Source organism: Python bivittatus, unplaced genomic scaffold, assembly GCF_059951505.1.
Source record: "Python bivittatus isolate LINGU-HERP-01145 unplaced genomic scaffold, Pbiv_v1 ctg000700_np1212, whole genome shotgun sequence".
Classification (NCBI taxonomy): domain Eukaryota; kingdom Metazoa; phylum Chordata; class Lepidosauria; order Squamata; family Pythonidae; genus Python; species Python bivittatus.
This window is the reverse complement of record NW_028277098.1, coordinates 10,845,255-10,867,915: the sequence shown is the minus strand read 5'-3', so window position 1 is coordinate 10,867,915 and position 22,661 is coordinate 10,845,255. Positions and strand designations below refer to the sequence as shown.

The 22,661-nt window shown below is 35.9% G+C and overlaps 1 long non-coding RNA gene across 2 annotated transcripts in view; it reads right to left on the bottom strand.

Annotated features, from left to right (window-relative positions):
- Positions 1-6,576: 6,576 nt before the first annotated feature.
- Positions 6,577-22,661, bottom strand: part of LOC112540636 (uncharacterized) — a 36,662-nt gene continuing 20,577 nt past the window's right edge. The window contains exons 2-4 of one of the 2 annotated variants that reach the window (XR_003084718.2): positions 13,102-13,172; positions 8,213-8,343; positions 6,577-7,504 (exon numbers count right to left, since the gene is read on the bottom strand). This is a non-coding gene — a long non-coding RNA (uncharacterized LOC112540636). The remainder of the gene's footprint in view (positions 7,505-8,212; positions 8,344-13,101; positions 13,173-22,661) is intronic. The other variant, XR_015798515.1, reaches the window with a different exon arrangement.

Sequence of the window (22,661 nt, the reverse complement as noted above, 5' to 3'; positions counted from 1 at the left end):
AGATGGCTTCTTTAAGCAATCTCTCCCTTCTGCAAAGGGAGAAAGGGAAAAAACAAAAATACAAATTAGGCAGTCAGGCACAGGACAAGGGATAGGGAAAAAAAAATTGCTTTTTTCCTTCTGCTGTAATTCTACTATGCCACCACTACCTTACTACTCTGTAGATGCTACAAATAGAAACATTAAAAAGAAAAGCAGCAAAAGACCCAGTTTATATTATATTAGGCTTGTAACAGGGAGAGAAGTGTTAAGCCTTACCTTCCTACATCCCTTCATTCCAGTTGAAAGCAAATCCCTGATAAGCACACTACTAAATTTTAAAGAAAAACCTCACTTAACTCTACAGATGATGCATTTAATGTCAACATGGATAATTGAGCCTCACTACCAGAGTCCTCAAATGCCTGACCCAGGAGTGAGCTCCAATGAATTCAATGATACTTACAGTGCAATCTTATATAAACTTTATAGAAGTACAATCTGTTCAGAGGTAAGTAGGCCAATTTATCAGGCAGTTGAATTAATCCTATCTGATCCAGAATTACTTCAAAGTAATTGAATTAAAACACTCAGATGTACTCAAAATACCTGGAATAGTAGTGTAGACTATTGTCTAATCTCAATTAGATCCTGATCTGACCTCTGTACCAAAGGTTGAAACTGACTAGAGGATGACTAGGCATAATGACCACGTACCTGCCTCCTCATAGACCACCTGTCCTGGCTTCTACTCTACAGTCTTCCAACCAGCTGGATAGTCTGGAGGGCAGGTAGAATCCATTTTGCTCAAATGTGAATATAGCACCTCATATATGTCTGGAATTTGTTTTATTACTTACTTACATTCCATGCAAGGAAGTGGGAAAAGCAAAGAAGCATGATGGACCTTGGAGGTGTAATTTACTGCCCAATTTTGTGGCCTCATGCATTCAGACAAATTTCTGAACACATTTCTAGTGTTCCTGCAATAGAGGGTTCAAAGCAATCAGTTACAACCATTTGTAACCAGTCCCAGATATGCAAACCAGGAGGCTGGAAAACAGATGCTTCATGGAATCAAAATCAGGTGAATTGGAAGAACTCAATTGTGTAAGATATTTGAAGAGAGAAAAAGTGGGTAAATATCAGTCTCCCTCTCCACAAGTGATGTTGTTCTGGCTAATTGTGGAGGAGAGGGGATGTTCCTAGGAGAGATGAGTGAAGAATGCTGGGAGTATATAACCCCAGCAGGATCGCCCTAGGCATCCCAGCAGCCTAGTTTAAGCAAGCAGGGACCTATATCATGCAGCACCAATATAGGAAGATGCTGGAGGTAGGTGATCACTTTAGTGACAATAACAAAGGCATTATTTCAGACTACACAGGAGGAGGTGATGCTAAACCACTGCTTTATTTCCCAAGAAAACCACATGGTAAAACAATCTAAAATGATTGATGATATAACCTATATGTGAAATATAGATTGAGGGAAGCTAGATTGGAGGAAGATGAGGGTGGTTTTAAAACTGGAACAAGAAACATTAATACCTGGGCTATCCTGGTAACATTACTTTGATAGCTGAAAATGAAAATGATCTGCAAGCTCTAGTAATTAAAGCACAGTGAAAAAAATAGGACTAAGATGGAATATAAAGTAGACCAAATGAATGACAACAGGTACAGAACCAGCCTTAGAACTGACAATAAAGACATTGAAGTGGTAAATGGTTTCTGTCTATTGACTATCAACATTAAAAAAAAAAAAAGTAATCAAGAAATGCACCACAGACTAGCACATGGTAAAGTAGCAATGAAGGCTTTGGAAAAGATATTCAGATGCCAGGCTGTGTCTGTACCTACAAGGATCAGATCTGTACGGGCAGTGGTTTTCCCTATGATACTCTACGGAAGTGAAAATTGAACTTTGAAGAAGCAGGAGAAAAAGAATATTGATACTTTTGAACTTTGGTGTTAGAGAAGATTCCTAAAAATACCATGGATGGCCAAGAAAACAAGCAAATGGATCATCAAACAAATCAACCAGAACTCTCACTTGAGGCGCAAATGACCAGGCTCAAATTATCATATTTTGGACACATTATGCAAATACCTAGCTCTGTTGAGAAGTTTATAATGCAGAGAAAAGTAGGAGGAAAGAGAAGAAGAAGAGGATGACCGGCAGCAAGATGGATGGACTCAATTACAGTATTGATGGGTGTACTGTTCGAAGACCTGAAGGGCCATGTCGGGAACAGAATGTCCTGGTGGGGGGGACGGACGGACTATGTGGTTGCTAAAGATCATCATCAATGTGATGGCACATAAACAATAACATAAAATGACAATCATGTAAGATAATCTTCATTTTGTTAAAGGTCAAGCTCTGTTCCCCAACAGTTTGGTAGCTCGTATGGGATCTTGGCTCAGAGGATAAAGCCCATCACTTTTCTGCACGTAAGGGGAAAAAGCAAAGCCAAGGAAAGCATAGATACCTTTTGTATAGTTGCTATTTAAGAATTACTCTATTACTGTGATCTTTATGTTCCATTTCCAGGCCCCATCATTTTTGTATGCTGCTAATTGATAGCTGCGTGGGGAAGAGGGAGAAGCTGAGGATAGCAAACAAATTCATGATTCCCATTACAGGAGCTCTAATCATTGCTCTGCTTATTTAGCATGATGTAGCGTAAAGCATATTATCATCTACAATAAATACCTATAAAGCCATTCAGTGTGGACACCTGGGATACAGACAACCTGTGCTATTAAACATGAGGCTCCTATAATTTTCTAAACATGCATTCAAAGGGTGGTAATTTATATACTGTTCTAAAGTTCAATTTGTGGTATTTTCCTCTTATTATTACAAACCTACAGACACAGCTAGCTTTTTTTTCCAAGTTGCTTCAACAAATATAGTGGATTTATCACAGTTCTGCTGCCATCTAGCCTCTCAATCAAAATGCTGCAAAACTGAAGCAAAAAAAAAAAAATCATAATGTGAGCAGGAAAATGAGATTTCATGCTCATGAAATGATAGAAACAACCAATTAAGTGAACACTACCACTGAATATAAGTTGGCAACATCAAGTTAATGTGCTGACACAATGTGGAAAATGCAGGCATTCTTGACATTATTTATTTTTTTATGTGTTACTGTTTTTCCAGTCACCTGTCATAGGAAAGTTTAACCCTTAGTATTTAAAAAAAAAAAAAAAATGAAGTGTGCTATCGCAAATGGACAGGAATACTCACAGTGACATAATGTGGAAAAGAGTGCTTCAGAACAATATAAAAATGCCCCCTGACAATGAGTGGGAGATTAATAGAGGGCAGTATTGTTTGATTCTGACCTCCAGAAATGATTGCTTCCCTATTCTAGTGACAGAGTAACAGTGTAGATAAGCCCAAAGTCAAGTAGGATTTTATTACATAAGTAAAATAGGAAACAAATATGGCTATAGTTCACTTTTTTTTTTTTTGGAGGGAAGGGCAGAAATTGCTTTTCTGTTCCTTCAGATGTCTTTTCAATGTTGTCATTAAAATGTTGATGCCTGTGATTCGCAACTAGATAAGTATTAGATATAGAACATTTCCAACATGCATTGCACTTTGAGAAAGGGCTGTAGTCTGGAGCTATATTTTATGTTATGCCTGGAGATTCTATTTTCAATTTTCCAGGTATGGTATGAAAACTGCCATGACTTAAACCATGTCTAGTCATTAACAATCAATGTAGAAAATACTGAGTTGTATGAGCTAACCCGATATAACCCAACTTCTTTTGTTTCTTAAAATAGGGGTTCCCAACCTTACTTGCTAGTAGACATATAAAATTTTGGCTAGTCACAAAGCAAAAAAAAAATCAAGTGGGACAGAGACTCTAAAGGGCACCAAAGCGGGACTGTCATCATAGATGCTACACTAGAACTTCAATCCTAAAGCAATATAGGCAAAGCCAATGAATGAATCACATTGCTCTCCAGTGGAGCTGGGAATATTGTCCTTTCTCTCCAGCCATCTTGTCCTTAATATGAGCCAATATTATTTCATTAACTTTATTTACACATCTACTTATGTGACTCACTGCTTGTGATCCCTCACATGAGATGAATTCTACCATTCCAAAAACTGTTTTGCCTGCTTTACTATTCTAGGAATAAATGAGAAGACAACCCAGGAAGGGTTCACCATTGGTGAGTTGCCATGTCATACATGGCTGATTGGTTGCATTCAACAAGTTGACTTTATACAAAGTTGACTCTGAATGAAGTCAAACTTGACTTGTGGAGTTTTGCTTTGTTTGTCTCTTATTACACAATAATCATATGTGAATTAATTGTTGGCAAACACTATTATTACCCTCAAAATAATGTAAATCTTTTAAGCATAGATTTTATAGTTGATTGGTATGTTTCTTCCAATCTCATCATATCAAAGACCAAATGAAAGGTAAATACATTGTAGGATCAAGCACACAAATTATGTCTTCCTGAAATATTGTCCATCAGTGGCTTTCTTAGACTGGTTATTATCAAACTGGAGAAGCCTGAGGATAAAGAGCAATGGAAAATAGAAAATTTAATACTTTTGTGAGCATTCTTGCGTCCTCACATGCTGAGATCTGCATAGCCAACTATCTCTATACTGTCACAGATGTTTGTTTTAGCACATTCATCTTGCAAAGGTATGCCAAGAGAAAAGTGTCAGACATGCTAGAGTGTCTGATCTGCACAGCTGGAACAAGACTGCTAGTGAATAACATGGAAATGCATTAACTTTTGATGAGGCAGGACAATATTCTAGGGGGAAAAAATCCCTTGCAATTATTTCCTTTTGTTGTTACAATCTTTAATTTTATTTTGACCAAGTTTAGGCTAGGTTCACACATAGCCCTAAACAAGGAATTATTTAATCACAATTGCTGAATCAGTCATAATGGGTTGGTTAATGTAGGATTTCTATAGATCTGGCATCTAGTTTCAGAATGCCCTCTTTAGGTGGAAATCTAAAAGGACCAAAATGTCCAGGATTGCTCAGATGTTAAGCAGCCTTGATCCACCATTTCTAAACTTCCTCCTCCTCCTCTGTCAGGGCAATATCCTGTGGCTCTCTGGTGTTATTTCCCTATCTGTCTGCCCCTCCCCTCTTCACATACTTGGTGTTTTCTTTTGGACTTTACTTCCTCTCAAATCCCCACAATATCTCACTCCACTTCTGATTTAAAAATCAATGTGATGTGGTATCTAGGTGGCATAATGCCTAGAATGAATTCCTCATAAGTTTGTTGTGAAAATAAATTGTTTGTAAATTTAGAAAAATCATATATATGATCTGAACTTCTTGAAGGGAAGGATGAGAAATAACATTAAAAAGTGATACAGAGGAAAGTGGGTTATCAGCACACTAAACATCCTTGCTCAGAGCAAAGGTGATATAAAGATTAATGCTAAAATCCTTACTCTCATTGTAAGATCATGGCCTATCTCTTTATATCTGATTAGTGATGACAGTTTTTCTTAGAGTTATATCTCCCCTTTCTTCCAGAAACTCAAGGTGATTTACATGGGGTCTTTCTTCATATTAGCCCCATGGCAGCTACCTTGTGAAGGGTTGAGAGACAGTCACTGGCCCAATGTCACCCAATGTACTTCCATGACTGAGAGTAGATTTCAACTTGGGTCTTCCAAGCTGTAGTCCAATATTTTAACCACCAAATCACCATATCACAGTGGCCAATTCCAAAACCATTATCCAATTAGGATGGTAGGTGTGATTGAGTAATGCTCCACAGATTGGTTACTGCCATCACTTGCAGTTTCTTCTCCCTGAATTCTTACTACCTCTCATTCCTTTATTCCATCTACCAATTTTACCTTTGCCTCCCTGTTATCTTCCTCCAGAACTGCAAATTCTCTAGGATTGCTAGAGCTGGAAACCACACTGGGAGGAAGTAATGGAGGCAGACAGTATCTGTCAAATGAAGGTAGATATAAACTAGTTTGAACTAAGTTAAGGCTGACTCTCTATGTTTCAACGAAACCACATCCCAGGTGTTTCAAGATCCCAAACATTTCTTTATTTTATTAATGATGCTTATAAACCTCCCAAATCCTGAAGGACTCTGGGAGGCATACAGCAGCAAAAAGGAAATAAAAAATGATGTAACAATAAAATCACACTCAAAACATTCAAGTTAGGTTTGCTGAAACAATAGAAATTTAACTTGTTTATTGAATGTTAACAAGAGCTGAGGAAATGAACAGCTTCTCCCAAGGAAAAACCAAGCACTCTGGCAAGAGTTAAGTTGACTCTGTTTTAACAATGATCATTGGGCATTTCTCCACCAGGGAAAAGGGCACGTATGTGGACATATGGACACAATATATATGATCCCCATGTGCACATGCATTTAACACATTTTCATATAGTTAATTATGAATAGGTAAGCAAGGTGACGTCATGGTCAAGCACATGTGTTCATCTAGATCAGTGTTTTTCAAATGTGGCCATTTTAAGATGTGTGGACTTCAACTCCCAGAATTCTGCTGGCTAGGGAATTTTGGGAGTTGAAGTCCACACATCTTAAAGTTGCCAAGTTTGAAAAACATTGATTTAGAAGATTCAGTGCATCCGCTAACTACATAAACATTTTGAGAACATATAAGAACTGGTTTTTACCAGCCTGAGGCTAGCAGGTCATGCCAACTTATTGTGTCAGCTAGCATTTACAGCAGGAGATTTCTCTAAGGCTAAGCACATCTCCTGCTATTGTTTGCATATTTTACTTGTTTCATATTCTCTCTTTGTTAGCCAATCTGCCTCCATACAAGGTAGCAACTACATGTACATCTGGGGAGAGCAAGTTCCACAAAGTTGGGGCAAAGGCCTCATCTCATCCATACGCCACATAACCTGCAAGGGGTGTATGCATAGAGTAGGGGAAATCTTAACAGGCCCTTTCTTAATTACTGGACAATTTGGCCAGATACAATTCTTTATTGGGGAATGTTAGGAGAATTAGATTTCTTTCATACGTCTAAATTTTGACATGGTTTTCTAGCAGAAGAGGAAAATAAAGCCCTTATTGCAGCCATTTTATGATGTCCCACAGAAGAACACGTTGCTGAACCATCTTTGATACTCAAGGATCTGTCATATTCTATTATAGTGAAGTGTACTTGTATGTTGGTCCAATTTGGTATGAGGTTTGTGTTTGTTTCTTAGTTTGTGTTTATATAAGCCAAATTATAAATCAATGGCCTATTTTTGGTTGGGATAGAGACACTATCAGGACAATTTCATCGAATTTCTGCAAAGAAAGGATAAATGTTTCAGTTTCTCAAGAGTCGCTGTTAGCAATGGCAATAGTTGTTCATTTATTTTCTCCTGGGTAACGTTGCTGATGGTACTTTGGTTTTTGCTATCACTGCAATATGCAGCAGCAGCTGTAGCAAACGTATTGCATCTTCCACAGGGCTCTGGAACTACCATTATTTCATTGCGTTCCGATGGAAAACAAATCTGCCATGAAAAGGAAACAAAGGTTGAGAGACTCTTTTGGGGAGGAAGGAGGGACATACTTCCCCACACCCCACCTTAAAACATATTCTTAGAAATTTCAGCTGCACTAGATCGCACGTGACATCAATAATTCAATAAAGGGCAGCTATTACGAAAGCATCACCTTTTAACCACAGGAAAGGAAAGGAGCTCTCACTCTCAACACTTGCTGACTATTCCTTTAGTATGTGTTGGAGCACAAATGTCCTCTAAAATTTCTCCACCAGATTTGTGGGCAGAGAAACTGAGTGTCCTCCTGGACAGATCATTATACAATGAAAAACACAACATTCACACCCAGCCTTTGGCCACAGCCTCTCTAAAAGGTTGAAGAACGCCATGCTCCCCTTCTGAGAATTGCTCCAAAACCATCTCCTCTGAACGAAATTCAATCATAAATTCTCTTTCATCACTTGCATGAGAAATGGTAGAAAAGATGCAACACAGCTTCTCTGCCCAACATTAGGTTGCATATATATATTTGTGTGCTTAAAAAGATTCAGTGAGTAATTAACTGCCTGCATTGGATGGTGGCTTGCCCTGTGGAAATTTATACCTCCATTTGTTGTAGTAGAGTATTGTGTGGTTTACAGCCCAGGTAACCGCCAAATCCCACTTTTATAATCGAGAGAATAAATCTATAACATTTAGGCATATTAAAATCACTACCTTTTTTGTTGTTTGTTTTTGGTTCTTGTTTTCCAAATGCCAGACTAATGAACTGTTTGAGTCTGATGCGCTGCAAAAGCAATTACACGCTGTGATAAATGACTTGTTCGGTTTGGTTCCAGGTGCTGCACCTGATGCATAATGGGAAAACACGGAGAATAAATGAAGAGTTTTCTTTGTACATAGGTTATGTGTGAACAAAATGATCACAGCCATCTCTTCTCATTCCTCCAATCATTTTGCATCTGCAATTAATGGGCCTCAGATGCAGCCATTTCTGTTACAAGGCGCAGCGAGCAGGGGATGGGGAGAGCATCAGCTTAATGAAAATAAAGGATTTCTTCGGGGAAACCATTTCCAAGAGGGACTTACTTTAACGATGCTTGCATGAAATATTGCCATCATTCATGCATATAAAGGGAAGTGCCCCCACGCTTACTGAATCCGATACAAACGTGCAGTAAAAACTGGAATAACAGTACCTGCAAATAACATTATAAAATAATCATACTTGGCAATGCACCTGGGCTTATTTTCTTTAATAACCCATCTGCCTTTCGATTGGCTCTGACAGGTTTAGGTTGTCCATTTAATTTAGATCATGGGAAGGAAGAAGTCAATTGGCATTCAAAAAAGAAATCTGGATGATTTATGCTAAATCAGTTCTATTTTCAGTTGTTAAACAATGGTAGCAGCAACATTACTTTTTCCCCTATATTATTGAAATGAAAATATCTGGGAAAGGGACGGTTCCAAGATATACTTTTATGTGAAAGAACTATGAGAACCTGTGAGTTCTATTACTCAGTGACTGCTTTAATTCTAACTGGAGTCTCTTTTATATATATCTAAAGTTTAATAAAATATTATAAAAACAAAGTCTAATTGGATTCTCTTGCACAAGGCAATGATTGGCAGATTTTAGGATGTTTGTTAAGCATGCACACAGACAGCCTTTGGTTTCTAGCCTCTAGTTTCTAGTTTCTAGTCATAGAGATGTAGAATTATGTACAATCTACAATGGTCCCACCCCAGTTTATGAGCATATAGTCCCTGGTACCCTGACCATATGAAAGTATGATGAGAACTCCACTTCCATGTAACACATCCAGTTATAAGGCTATTTCTTTATATCTCCCCTCCCTCCAAATTACTCAAGGCAGTAATCACAATTTTCCTCCCACCCATTTTACCCTTGATCACTGCTGTGGAAAAAAAAAATAGATTAGGTTTATAGAGGTTTCTTTCAGATGACCTATCTGGACATCTTTGGAGAGCCTTTTAACAGATATCCCCCATTTTTAGAGCTGAATTTATCAGGTAAATTGTCCTCCCTGCTCACTCACATCCTATGGAGCCCCTTCTATGCTACGTTCAGACTCCACTCTCTCCATCTTTAGAAAAGCATTGATTAGGCAAGCCTTGAAAACTAAATATTTTAGAATCTGTGATTTGACCCTACTTTTTGTTTCCTCTTGTTTTACTGTTTAGGGTAGAGTTTTAACTCTATGTATCTGTGTCTATCTGTCTATCTATGTTGTTAGCCTCCTTGAACTTTCAGTGAAAAGAAATGCAAGCTATAAGCTAGAATAGATCAATAAGTGTTCGATACAAGGTATATTCAGCCAGTATCCAATCATAGAGAACATGAAAAATATTCTATTACACATACATTTCTAAATAAATAGACTGAACTCTTTCCATCATGCAAAATTTGCACAATGTTTAAATCAGTCTCATGCTGAGTTGGGGAGTGAGTTTGGTGTCCATCAAACATATGATATTTTCTCTAAGACAGTCAAGGGCTTTTATTATGTTAAGTCTGACTGACAGCAGTTCATCCACAGGAGGACTCACATTACAAGAGCCTATTTTCATTACATTAACAGAGTTTCTCCCTACGTTCAATAATTGCAGAAGGAATGGGAGTTTCTTAAGTTGTATTATATGTTAGGTATCAGGAAAAACATTGCAGAAAGGATGGATGGTATGCATTTTGATATATTTCTAGATTCTGCCTTGTAAGCAAATGGCCAATGGGTGGGATTTAATTCCTAAATGACAGACTTTGGGAGGTCAATGGAAAAAGGCAAGTTCATGGATTTTAGCAGGTAGAAGGAAGAGGAGATTAAAAGATGAGCAGAAGAAAGGCAGCTAGACAAAAGAATAGAACAAACTGCCATGAATCCTTTCTCTTTAGCAATAATGGTTTTCCTGTGCTTCTCCCAAGAACTTCCTGATCAACCTTCATCCCAAAGCGCATATGCACCTTTTCATTTCCATCAGAGATTCTTCTCATCACTTCTTGGCAAGCATGAAATTTTTTCCCCTAATCCATCATCTGATCACATCACATGCCCAAAGTATGATCTGCTTGCTGATCATTGCCCTATTGGAACTTTTACTTTAATTTGCCCAGGCATATTGATTTTTTCTTGAAGTTTGTGATACTCTTAGCAGCCATCTCCAAATCCATAATTTGAAGGTGTTTATTTTCTTTCCCACGGTGTTTCTCAACAATCCCCTTTCACAACTGTAAACTACCACTGATAAAGCAATTGCTTTAATATTCTGATTACTCTTGTCATTGAAACGTTCTCATCTTACACCCTGGGTTTAATCTCTTTATTTCTCCAATACACCATCCATCTTTAGCTATTCTTGAACCTAAGAAAACAAAACTATCTCCTGGTATTTCATCACTGTCAACTATAAATTCACCAAGCATGCTGGTTTTAATGTTCAACGTTATCCCAGATTGTCCACTTTTCCTTTATACTTTTATAATTGGTTCTTCTGAGTTTTTTTTCATTTGTGCCTAACAATATAGTGCTATCTGTGGATCTCAAATTATTAGCATTATGACCTCCAATTTTGTTTCCAGCTGTCACCTCTTCTAATCCCTGCCATTCATATATTTGATGCATAAGCAAACAGATAAGCAAATAAATAATACCTATCTTTAACTCAATTCTAAACTGGCCTCTTTCTCAAAATTCAGTGGTTACTATGAACTGGAAACTATTGCAATTATTTCACTGATGAATAATCAGCTGTTCTGGCTCACCTATTAGTCTTTATATGTTCCTGATCTGACATGATCTATACAATCTACACTATTCTCTTTTACTTCTCATTATCTATCTTTGTTAGTTAACTGATCCTGAGTCTCTCTGGTTTTTCTGAAATGGGTCTGTTCTTTTGACATTTCGCTCCTTCTTTATGATCCTATTTTTATAAGATTTTTAGCAAAACTTCACTTGTGTGAGGAATTAGTGCTGTATAGATACTAAGCCACACATTCCTCTTCCATGTTGCTGACACAGACCCATTAGCAAATTTGCCTCTATCAGATTTTTTCTCCTGATTAATCTTGGTTATAAATTTTCCTCTTGGTTTTTTTCCCCCTTGTAGAAATTGCTGTATTGTTGTATTTTTTTATACAATTACATAAGGCTTTCAGCTTTCTTTGTATGTGTTCTACAAGCTACCTTGATCTTTCCCTCCCTGAAGTTCTTGAAATATATATTTTTTACACTTTGTTTTTCATGGTATCTCTTCCCTGTTATACACTTATACCTCTTGTAATTTGCCATATAATTCCTAAACATCTTTCTCCATTATATCTGTAGCAATTGCATATATTTACATAGCATTAATGCTTACTGTATATCCACTAATACTTTTTTAAATATAATTTTTACTAAGAATTTAAATTACAATAGTAAAAACTAATACAAACTAAACTTAGAGAAAGAGAGGAGAATAGAAAAAAAAGAATAAAAAGTGCAGGAAAAAAAAGACAAAGAATGAAAGAAGAAAAAGAAAAGAAATATATAAAGAAGTGACTTCCAACCTTCATCACAACAAATTTAGTGACTCTTCACCCCTGATAAAGTACGAACAGATACCTCTTCAACCCATATCCGATCCCTTATCTATAAGCAAATCCATTAAACATCAACTTTTCAATCCTGGTGTCAGCAAAAAGTCCATAAAGGGTTGCCAGAACTTTCGGGGAAAAAAAGTCTTATTTTAACTTTGATCAAATAGACCAACTTTATATCCTGTCTTTTTACTTCTAACAATCTTAATCTTTAATTCAATCTGATATTGTTGTAGGATTTGATTTCTCATCAATTCTTCCTTATCCCATTGCACAGTTCTTTTTCAAGGCTTTAACAAGCCTTTTTTGTAGATCCAATAAGAAAACATTTTCCAGGTCATTCTCTTGGGTTATCATTTGTATTTTCCTTTTAATTTTTAAAATTTCAGTCAGTTTCTTTTGTATATCCAACAAAGTGTCCTTGTCCAAGTCACTCTCTTGGCCTGTCATTTGTAGTTCCACTTTGGTACTTTCTCTGTCTTGTCAGAAAAATTTGTTCCACATCTGTCATTCCTTCATTAACATGTTTTAGACATAGTCTATCCATGTAAGCAGACACCATTTCTGACAGTGTTGATATTGTAGTTACTAATTTCTGGCTCCATTCTTCAAGGAACTCCTTTAATATTTTCGATGTTATAAAGTATTGTATCATTTTATAAGTCCCAGTATTAAATGGCATCAGGCTTTATATTTTTTTTCTTCTGCTTAAAATCTTTAGTCCCCTCAAGTATCAAGTTTCTAAAATCATCAATTATCTTTGTTATGACTTACAATAGCCAGGATAGCCAAAATAATCATGTTTCCCACAAGAAGTTATTTATTTTTATAGTTAATTTCAAAATCTTATAGTAAAAGTCAATATTCCAAATTTAACTGGACCTTTATTTGAAACTTTCTTAGATCAAAATATTATTTAGCTTTTTGCTGTTTATTTCAAATTATTTAAGTTCTTAAGCTTATAATTAATTTTTCTTTTGTTCAAAGTTGACGACATACTCACCCAATGAAGACTTTTCAAACTTGTCATTCCAAAGGTCTTTAATTGCTTTAAGATGGTTAATAGGCAATTTCCTAAAGTGATTAGAAAGTAAAACTTAAGTGAACATCCAGTTTGGTCTATTTAATTTCCTCTTTAATTTCAGATGCCTTAGTTCATTCTATGTTCCAGCTCTATGGACCTAAAGCAATAATGACAAACTGAGTGACAAACTTCCTTGCATCTTTGTTCTGATCATATCATCACTTCCAGAACAGCTTTTGAAAATGTGATACTTTTTCCCAGTAACTGGAGGAAGGCCCTTTGACGTGAGATCTCATCATCTCACTCCCAGATTTATGTAAATGTATCAGACATATCCATACAGTATATTTGTAAAGAATGCAGTACTTTGTCATTTCTTCCTTTTGGGTTCGATTTTAGAGTTATTTCTTCTGTGTGGGTTGACTTCCTTCATACTAACCACCACCACCACCACTATCTGCCCTCATCCCCATTGTGGATTATGTGTAACTTCCCTTCTCCCTTTCAACCTTATCCACAGAGCAATTTGACAGTCCATTCTATAAGCAGCTCCTCCCCATCCAAAATGTAAGTACGCTGCCTCTTTCAGTGGCATAGTTTCCTGACATATAAAGAACGTGTCTTTAATAATCAGTTCAATAGTTTTCCTTTTCCTAGTCTGCAATACAGTATTGCTGCTCCTTCAAAGATTTGTTTCCCATCTGCTGAATAAATAGGAGTTTTGTCATTCATGTTCAATTCAGTAAATCTCTCCCTTTCTTTAATTAAATTACTGTTTGCTCCAGAGTCCGTGCGGATCCTTTCATAATGCTTTTCAGGGTTAGCTCCAAAATTCTTCTCCGTGTCAACCATGATAAAGTTTCTGTCTGCCAACTTTATCACAGCATTCCTTCTATTGTTCCTTAATAAGTCATCCTCTCTGAAATACAGGTTGACTTGTTTTGTGCCAGCAAGTCGCTTTTCTTTGGGGGCACTTAATTTGCATATGCAAAGTCACATCTCCTATATCTACCTAGTTTTAACAACAACTTCTCAGCACTTTTGCATATACTGAAATATTCTAAGTGGTTTATAATAAGTGGCAAGTTTTATACCTTCCCTTCTTTCTAGAGCATTCATAAGAATTTCCAAACATTCTGGGAGGATACTTAGCATTAATCTACTTGAGGTTATTTCAGACAGAGTCACTCTTTTTGTATACATTTTTATTAAATTTCAGAAAAAAAGTAAAATACAAAAAGATTGAAAGAACAGAAAAAAATAATAAAAGAGAGAAAAATACAAAAGAAGAAAAGTAACTTTTGACTTTCTTTGGTATAGGCATATAATAAATTCATCTCTTAGTCCAATATCTAAAAATTCAATAATAAAAATTATCCTTTACTCTAACATTTTTAAAAAATACAAAATAAGTCTACATCAGCAAAAATATAAAAAGAATAATACAAGATATTTATGTAGTTATAGAATAAATCAGTCATCGAATCCCAAAATCAAAATTTCATTTTTGTGTATATCAAGTAAAAAGTCCAAGAGTGGTTTCCAATTAGAAACAAAACTAGGCAATGTCCTTCCTTTCATTAAAATAGTCAGTTTTGCCATCTCCACCAGTTCCATTAATGTTAACATCCATTCTTCAGCTGTAGCTGTTTGTAGATCCTTCTATTTTTGCGGGTATAAAAGTCTTGCTGCTGTTATCATATAAAGAAATAAATTTCCATATTTTCTTTCTATCTGCTTGTCCATCATACCTAAAAGAAAAGTCTCTGGTTTCAATTGTATATCCATTTTTAAGATTTTTTGAGTCAAAATACATATCGTATCCCAATATTTCTTAGTTTTTCGCAAGTCTACCATAAATGTAAAAAGTGCCTTCACATTGATTGCATTTCCATCATACATTTGAGATTTCTTTATACATCTTAGATAGTTTATCCAGTGTCAAATACCAATGATACATCATTTTACTAAAAATTTATTTTAAGTTACAATTAAGAGTAAACTTCAAACCTTTATTCCACATATTTTACCATTGACTCAGCATTATGTTATATCCAAAGTTTTTTGCCCATTTAAACATACAGTCTTTAACATATTCATCTTCCAAATTCATCTTTAACAAAAAAAAATTATATACTTTAACAATAAGATGTCCATCATTAGTACATACATTGTGGGGAGATGGGCGGGGACAAATTAAATAAATAAATAAATAAAAAATAAATAAAGCATATTCAAACTCTGTTGTTTTATATATTAAATCACACTTGAAACCACTGCTTTTACTAACAGATGAAAATGGTAGATATGTTGCAGTGGAGATTAAGCTGCAAGGAATTAAATCCATAACTGTTGGGTTATATGTTCCTAATGAAGATAAAGGATTTTTTTAAAACATCTTATGGATCAGCTGACACTTTTACATATGAAAATTGGTGCTTGATGTGAGATTGGAATGGAGTAACTTCACCTCAAATGGATAGAACTTCTGGAAAAGGAATTAAATTTAATCAAGGGAAATTGCTCAATTGTCCTTTTTTGATTTGTTTGAAAATCTGATTTTGATTGATTCCTGGAGACAGCAAAATGGGAATTCTAGGACATATTCCTTCTTCTCAGAGAGACATACAGTAAATCTTTCTCTAGAATTGATATGATATGGATTTCAAAGACTCTGGCAAATAAGATTAGTAGAGTGGACATTTTACCAAAAACCTTCTCTGACCATAATCCAGTTACACTGATACTCAAGAGGAAATCTACAACATTTAGGTGGAGATTAAATGAATCATTATTACAAAAAGAATTGGTGGTGAAGGAATGTAAAAAAAAGTTAAATTAATAATTTGATAACAATTTGGATAAAGGAACAGAGTTAAAAACTGTCTGGGATGCTAGTAAAGCAGTGATGAGAGGCTATTTCATTCAATACAGTTGTGAACTATTTTGATGCTATCTTGTATGGATGAAAGAGTGGGTGACTTTAAAAAAACAAGAGGTTATTGGAGCTAGAAGGACATGTTTTAAGATTTGGATGGCATGGATATTTATGGTATGATAAAATGAAAGTGAATATTGATTTCAAGCATTTTATTAGATGTGCCATATTGAAAGTCTGGAACAGAAATAAGGTAAGATTGTCTTCAAAAATCCCTTTGTGGTTGTCACCCCAAGAAGCTTTCTACAGAAGAGAAATGACACTTAAAGAACCATGGTTGACATATGCAAAGTATTATCTTTTTCTGATGGAGAGCCTAATCTGAAGAAGAGAGAAGAATTAGAATTGGAAGGTCATAGTTGCCAATGGTTTACCTATCCAAAGCTTTTGGAAAGATTTAAACTGGATAAGAAAAGTTATGAATTTACCTAGGAGAAAACAGAGTTTGAATATGCTTTATGTACTACAGATAGAGTCACTGTTGAACAGTGCATGATATCTCTAACATCTCATTCCATGAGGATATTAACTTTCTCTTTTCAGTCACATGAGCTTAGAACAAGGTAAACTTTAGAAACTATAAAACTTTTGGTCTCTTCAGCATTTCCCAGTGCTTTACTAAACGTTCTGCCATTACCAGAACTTATGGCATATGCTATATGCTATGTAGAAAAAGTAGGTCCTGAATCTCCCTGTTTTTCATTTCAATGGATGATTTCTAATAGCTCTTTTTTTCTGTGTTATTTATACCATGCATGATTTTCATAGAACCAGGGAATATAAAGGCTGGAAGAGCCCTTGTACATAACCTAGTCTAAATCCCTAGAAATCTACTACTGCAACATTCCTGAGATATGACCATCTGATCTCTATTCAAATACCTTCAGTGAAGGATTGTCCACCTCTACATGAGGCAGCCTGTTCCATTGGGGAACAACTCTTACTATTAAGGTATTTTTCCTGATGTCTTATTGACATCTGCCTTGCAATTTGATTTTTTTTTTTTTTCTGGAATATCTCTGCCCTGTCTTCTACATGACAGCTCCTCAGATACTTGAAGACAGCTATCATGCTTCCCTGCAGTCCTCTTTTCCAAGTTACAAATACCCAACAAAGCCTCATTTTCATTTTCCTTCCAAGTCACTTATCTCTGGGAACCATCCAGTTTGTCAATGTTCTTCTTTAAATGTGATGCCCTGAACTGGACACAATATTCTAGGTCTGGTCTGCCTAGACCAATAGTCTGCACAATAGTGAGGAACAGTAATGCATGAGTTTATATACTTCTATCTCATCTCCTTCTACTTTCTTCCATTCCAAGGTAAAAACTCCCAGATTCTGTAGTCTTTTCTCAAGGGACAAGTGCTCCAACATACTAATCATTTTGGTTGTCCTTTTTTTTCCACAATTTGTACCTTTGTAATATGCTTCTTAAGGTATGGTGACCAGAACTATGCACAGGTTTTGGCATTTATTTGTATATGGCCATTATATCAACAGTTTTATTTTAAATCCTTTTGTAGTTGTTACAAGCATGACATTTGTTTGTTTTTAGCAGTGGCACACTGGCTTAACATTTTCATTCAGTTATCTACCATGACTACAAGATCCATTTTCTGACTTGTCAATGGCGGCTTAGATCCCATTAATGTATAAATGAAGTTTGGATTTTTTGTACAAACCTGCATCAAATTAGGTATGTTTACATTGAACTGCATTAGCCATTTTACAGCACATTCGCTCAGTTTGGAGAAATCCATTTGGAGCTCTTCAAAATCCCATTTTGATTTTAACACTCTGAACAGTTTGGTATCATGAACAAACATGAATACCTTACTGCTCATTCCTAACATCAGATCATTTATATTCAGATTACAGTATGTCAGCATACTATGTACATCTCACAGTGTGAGACATGCCCATCTATTCCGAGACTGTTTCCTGTGTTATAATTAGTTGCCAGTCAATGAGAGCACCTGTTATTTTAGATGATGACAAATGAATTTGCTCAGGAATATTTGGTGAGGCTTTTTGCCAGTCCAAGTATACAGTATCTTTTGGGTCATTCCTGTCTACATACTAATTGGAACCATCAAAAAAGTCTAGAACTTGAATGAGACAAGGCTTACCTGTAATGGGCTTCTCTTCTCAGCTGGGAATGAGAATGGTGGTTTGCAACCTATGTAAACCCAGAACATCTACATATTCTTTCTTTATCAGGAAAAAGGGTAACCTCCCCAGTGCATCACCAGTTAGGAAGAAATCTCTGCTCTAATAATCTTAGGTGTTAAAGTAAATTACACTAAAGTAAATGTACCCAAGATTTCTGTAACCTAATCCCTTTTCTCTTTAAATAAATCTGATTAAGGAAACCTGTGTGAGAATCTTGCTTTTCAGTTGTAAGTCGCCTCTGATATCACCTTTGTGAAAACCATGTTCATCAGCAAGGCTTGTTCTCCTATGTGTTTCCTTGCTTATTTTCTCTTAAATACTTTCATCCATTTCCTTTAACTATTAAGTTAACTGGTCTGTAGTTTCCTTTATTACCTTGATTCCCTTTTAAAATTATGAGTTGTGTTGGTTGTAGGAGTAGATGCTCATGTTAAAGAAAACATTCATATTTTGGGGGGGGGGGGACCCTGCACCTTCATTTTAAAGTTATACAAAATTTTTGAGTAGATACAGTCTGGATCTGGGGACTTATTTCCCTTTATTTCCCTCAGTTCATCTGACCTTCTTCCTGAAAAAGCCAGCCTGGGTATGGACATCAGTTCCACCTCATCAACACAGAAGACAGAAGCAAATAATTGATTCCATTTTTCTGCTCCTTATTCTTTTTAGCAAACCTTTAATGCCCCTGCATTCCAGTTGCCTAAAGTTTCTTTGATCTGTTTCCTGTTTCAGATATATTTTAATATCTTTTTCTTGTTTGTCTTAACATGTTCTTCAAATACTTTTTTTCAACTTTTATTTACTATTTGCATATCTTATGCCAGAATTTTTCTTTTCATTCTCATTTTGGCAAATTTTTTGAAGGAAGTCCTCTTCTCCTTTATAGTATTTCTTACCCTTCTAATTAATCACTCTGGTGTCCTCTTGCTGCCTGTCCTAATCAGACATATACATCCTAACTGAGATGTTGCTATTGCAGTTTTGAAATATTCAAACATTCTTTCAATTTTTTATTTCACTAACTCTCTCATCTTTCAGAAGTCACAACAGAGATGGATTTTCTTGGTAAGGCTCCAGTTACCTACATCTTGGCTAAAGCATTCTGATCAATATTTCCAATTCATTCAATACCTTTTAGGTCTTCAGCAAGCTTCTGGACACTGGTTAGGATTAAATCCAGTGTGGTGTGTCTTTTGCCTTTCCCTTATTCCTTAAATAAACCAAAATGAAATCACTTATTACCAGGCAAATCATTCCAGTTGCTTTTTCATCATTTCCTTTCCTCCTGGTTCTGCCAAGTTTGCAACATAGTTCTGCCTCCTTGACTTCCAAAACTTATTTCTACTTTATAGAATCACAACTCAGATCCAGAACCTTCCAATTTATCAGTTGCCCTGGGTCTCTGTACTATCTCTGCTGAATATCCTTCTCTTTCTCTCACAAATCGTTCAGTTATGTGGACAGATCATCCTTTTATAGAGAAAAAGTTAAGATAAACCTGGTTGGTCAACTTCATTCACTGGCTCTTTATTTAGCTATGCGTATGTATGTGTGTGTATGTATGTATGTGTATGTGTATGCGCACACATACACCGAACTAATCCCATTAAGAGTTCTAGAGGTAAGGTCCAAAAGGCAACTGCAATTTATTAAGACATCAGCAGAAAGCCATCTGCATCTGTGAGCTTTCTGTCCTCCTAATGGAAGGAAAGGAAAAGAAAAATGTGCAAATTACTCTGTTGAGTGAGGCTGAAGGAGAGACACTAAGCATTTTTTTATCTTGGAGAAGGAGACCAGAGACAAACAGGAGCAGAGAGGGAGATCTTTGCTTGCTATCTCTCCTCCTAATTCTGTTAGTGGTTGATAGGATGAAAGGTACAAAGTGTTGATGCTTCTGAAACTGTTATCTTCAACAGGCCTATCTCAAGGATGGTTGAAAAGGATGCGCATCTGATATAGAAGGGCCATGCAATGCACTCATTGTCAAACCATCCATCTATGTATTTATGCACATACAGAGTCGCTGGGAGTTGGGTGGCCTATACATTTAATAAAACTCCAGAACAACTTATTGTAAGATTGCCACATCAGAGTTTTTCACATAGATAACACAGCCCCGCATAATGCATCATGTCATTTATGGCTAGTATTTCTTGCAGCTAGTATAGCTGGCATTTTAGTTTGTCACAAATGGCTTAGTAATTAATAATTGTAAGAGTAATTAGCAATTATACTTCTTTTGAAAACATGACTTAAACATTTTTGAATTTACCCATTTGGAATATGAATTCTCCTCCTTCCCCCATTCCCCATAATTATCTGAGAATTGAAGAAAGGGTTCATCTTAAAGACACTGAAAAGAATAAAATGAGATATTGAAAACAAAAAGATGAGTGAGATCCAGAGCCAAATACAGAGTTCATGGATTTTGCTTCAAAACTAAAGGAAGCCCTTTAAAAACATTTTCTATCTTTATGAAATGTATGGAATAAAGGTACAGGGAGGGGGAAGCAGCTCTTTATCTTCCCATTGGCTCTGCATGTTTTGTGTTTCTATTTATTAAAACATTACTGTGTTCAAATTGTAGATTTTTGATTCATCGAAAGACAAGTTCACATATCATCACTGATACACACACCAGGCCATTCTGCTCACTTTAGGTCACATATGCTTTCTGCACAATGATTCATAGCATACCATTTTTAGAACTTCCCTTCCCTTCCCTTTCATTTCCAAAAAAATGTTTCCAAAGAAACTGAACAAAAATATAGCATGTTGAAGAAAAGGAAGGTGAAGACAATAAAGTTAGAAGCAGAGAAAAGCAGTCTCTGTGTTACATTGCTTTCTGGCATGGCTTCATCCTGTCCTAAGTTCTAGCCTGCCTCAACTTTGCTTGAATTGTGAGGATTTTTAAGTAATTCTGAAAAGAAAGTTTCCACAGTGTTATAATTCCTTCAATTTATTTATATAATTTGTCCTGACATATTTATCATTGTATATGAATATACTGCAAGCAAAACAACTTTGCAGTGATTTGAAATATTATTTTGGGGATGAAAACTGAGTTTTGTACAGCAGTTTAAAAATATATTCCTCAAATTGCTTTGTTTGGGTAATATAGTCACTTTTATCCTAGATAGTTTGATGCCCTTGTTTTCCCCCACCACTGATTCTTGGTTATCTTTCCCCCACTGCCAGTAATTGCTTATTTCTTTTTCCAAAAATATTTTTATGCATTATATATTCCATCCTCATATAACAAAATTATGGATAATTAGAAAAAGGTCAAAATTACAGTTTGTCCTCTCCAAAATAATTGTTACCTCAGATTTCAACTTCACCTTTCAGGACATTACCAACTTACTGATACAAAGAAATTTCTACAATTCACTCCAAATTGTTGATGGATTGATATCATTCTTTACAAAGTGATAAATAGCATTGTGGACTTTGAAAGTCCACAAGCATCAATGAATTAAGTGCATTCTTCCTAAGATACTAGATTTACATGATACTGGCATCACCATGGCAACTGCATATTTGAGTTCAAATGAAAGAGAATGATCATATCTCTAGGCTATAAAAAGGTTTGAAGTGAAATATGAACACCTAGTGTGTATGAGTAGAAAGTTACTTTATAGACTTTCGATAAAGAATTGGAAACTCCCATATAGGCAAACTATTTAAAAAAAAAAAAGCTTTCTATCCATTAAAGAAAAAAGCCTGCAGCTAAACTGTCTGCTGTGATCCAGATCTTATGAACTAAGCAAGGTCTCTGACAAAACATGCAAGCAGTCAGTCATTTAATGGCAACTCTGGTACTTAAATCCTGTTTCCAATAAATGCTGAGGGCCTCTAATGAACAAATGGTTTGTGGATTTCATTGTTGGAGGAAAGCAGTAGGAACTAAGTAACAGTTCCCTTGTGCTTTCTTCCCATTTGCTGTTTTCCCTATACCATTTGCTCTTTTTTAATACCAGCCACAGGGTATTTTGCTGCCCGAAGCAAAACCAAAGCAGCACTCCCAAACATAAGTTCTTTGTACCATTTCAGACGCCAGTTTCTGCCTGTATTGACCTTCTCTGGCAATTTGCTGCCTGAAACGAGCCATTTCCCATTGCTGAAAATTCAGGGCATCAATTATTTATGTGGAGGAGTTTTGCTCTCTGTTTTAATTTAGAACTACACTTTGCAGAAATACAGTGCCTGACTGAGTCAGTATCCAGTAAGCACCATGACTGAGCACAATTTTTTACCATAAATTAACATGAGACATTGTGGGGAGGCTGGGAAAGGGACAGGAGGGAGGGTAGATATAACAATCAAGATATTGATGGCGTGTCCATTGTCAGTTTATCTCAAAAACAGCAACCCAGCAAGGCACATTTGAAATCATTCAAAGAGACTCTCCACCTTAATGAACTCACCA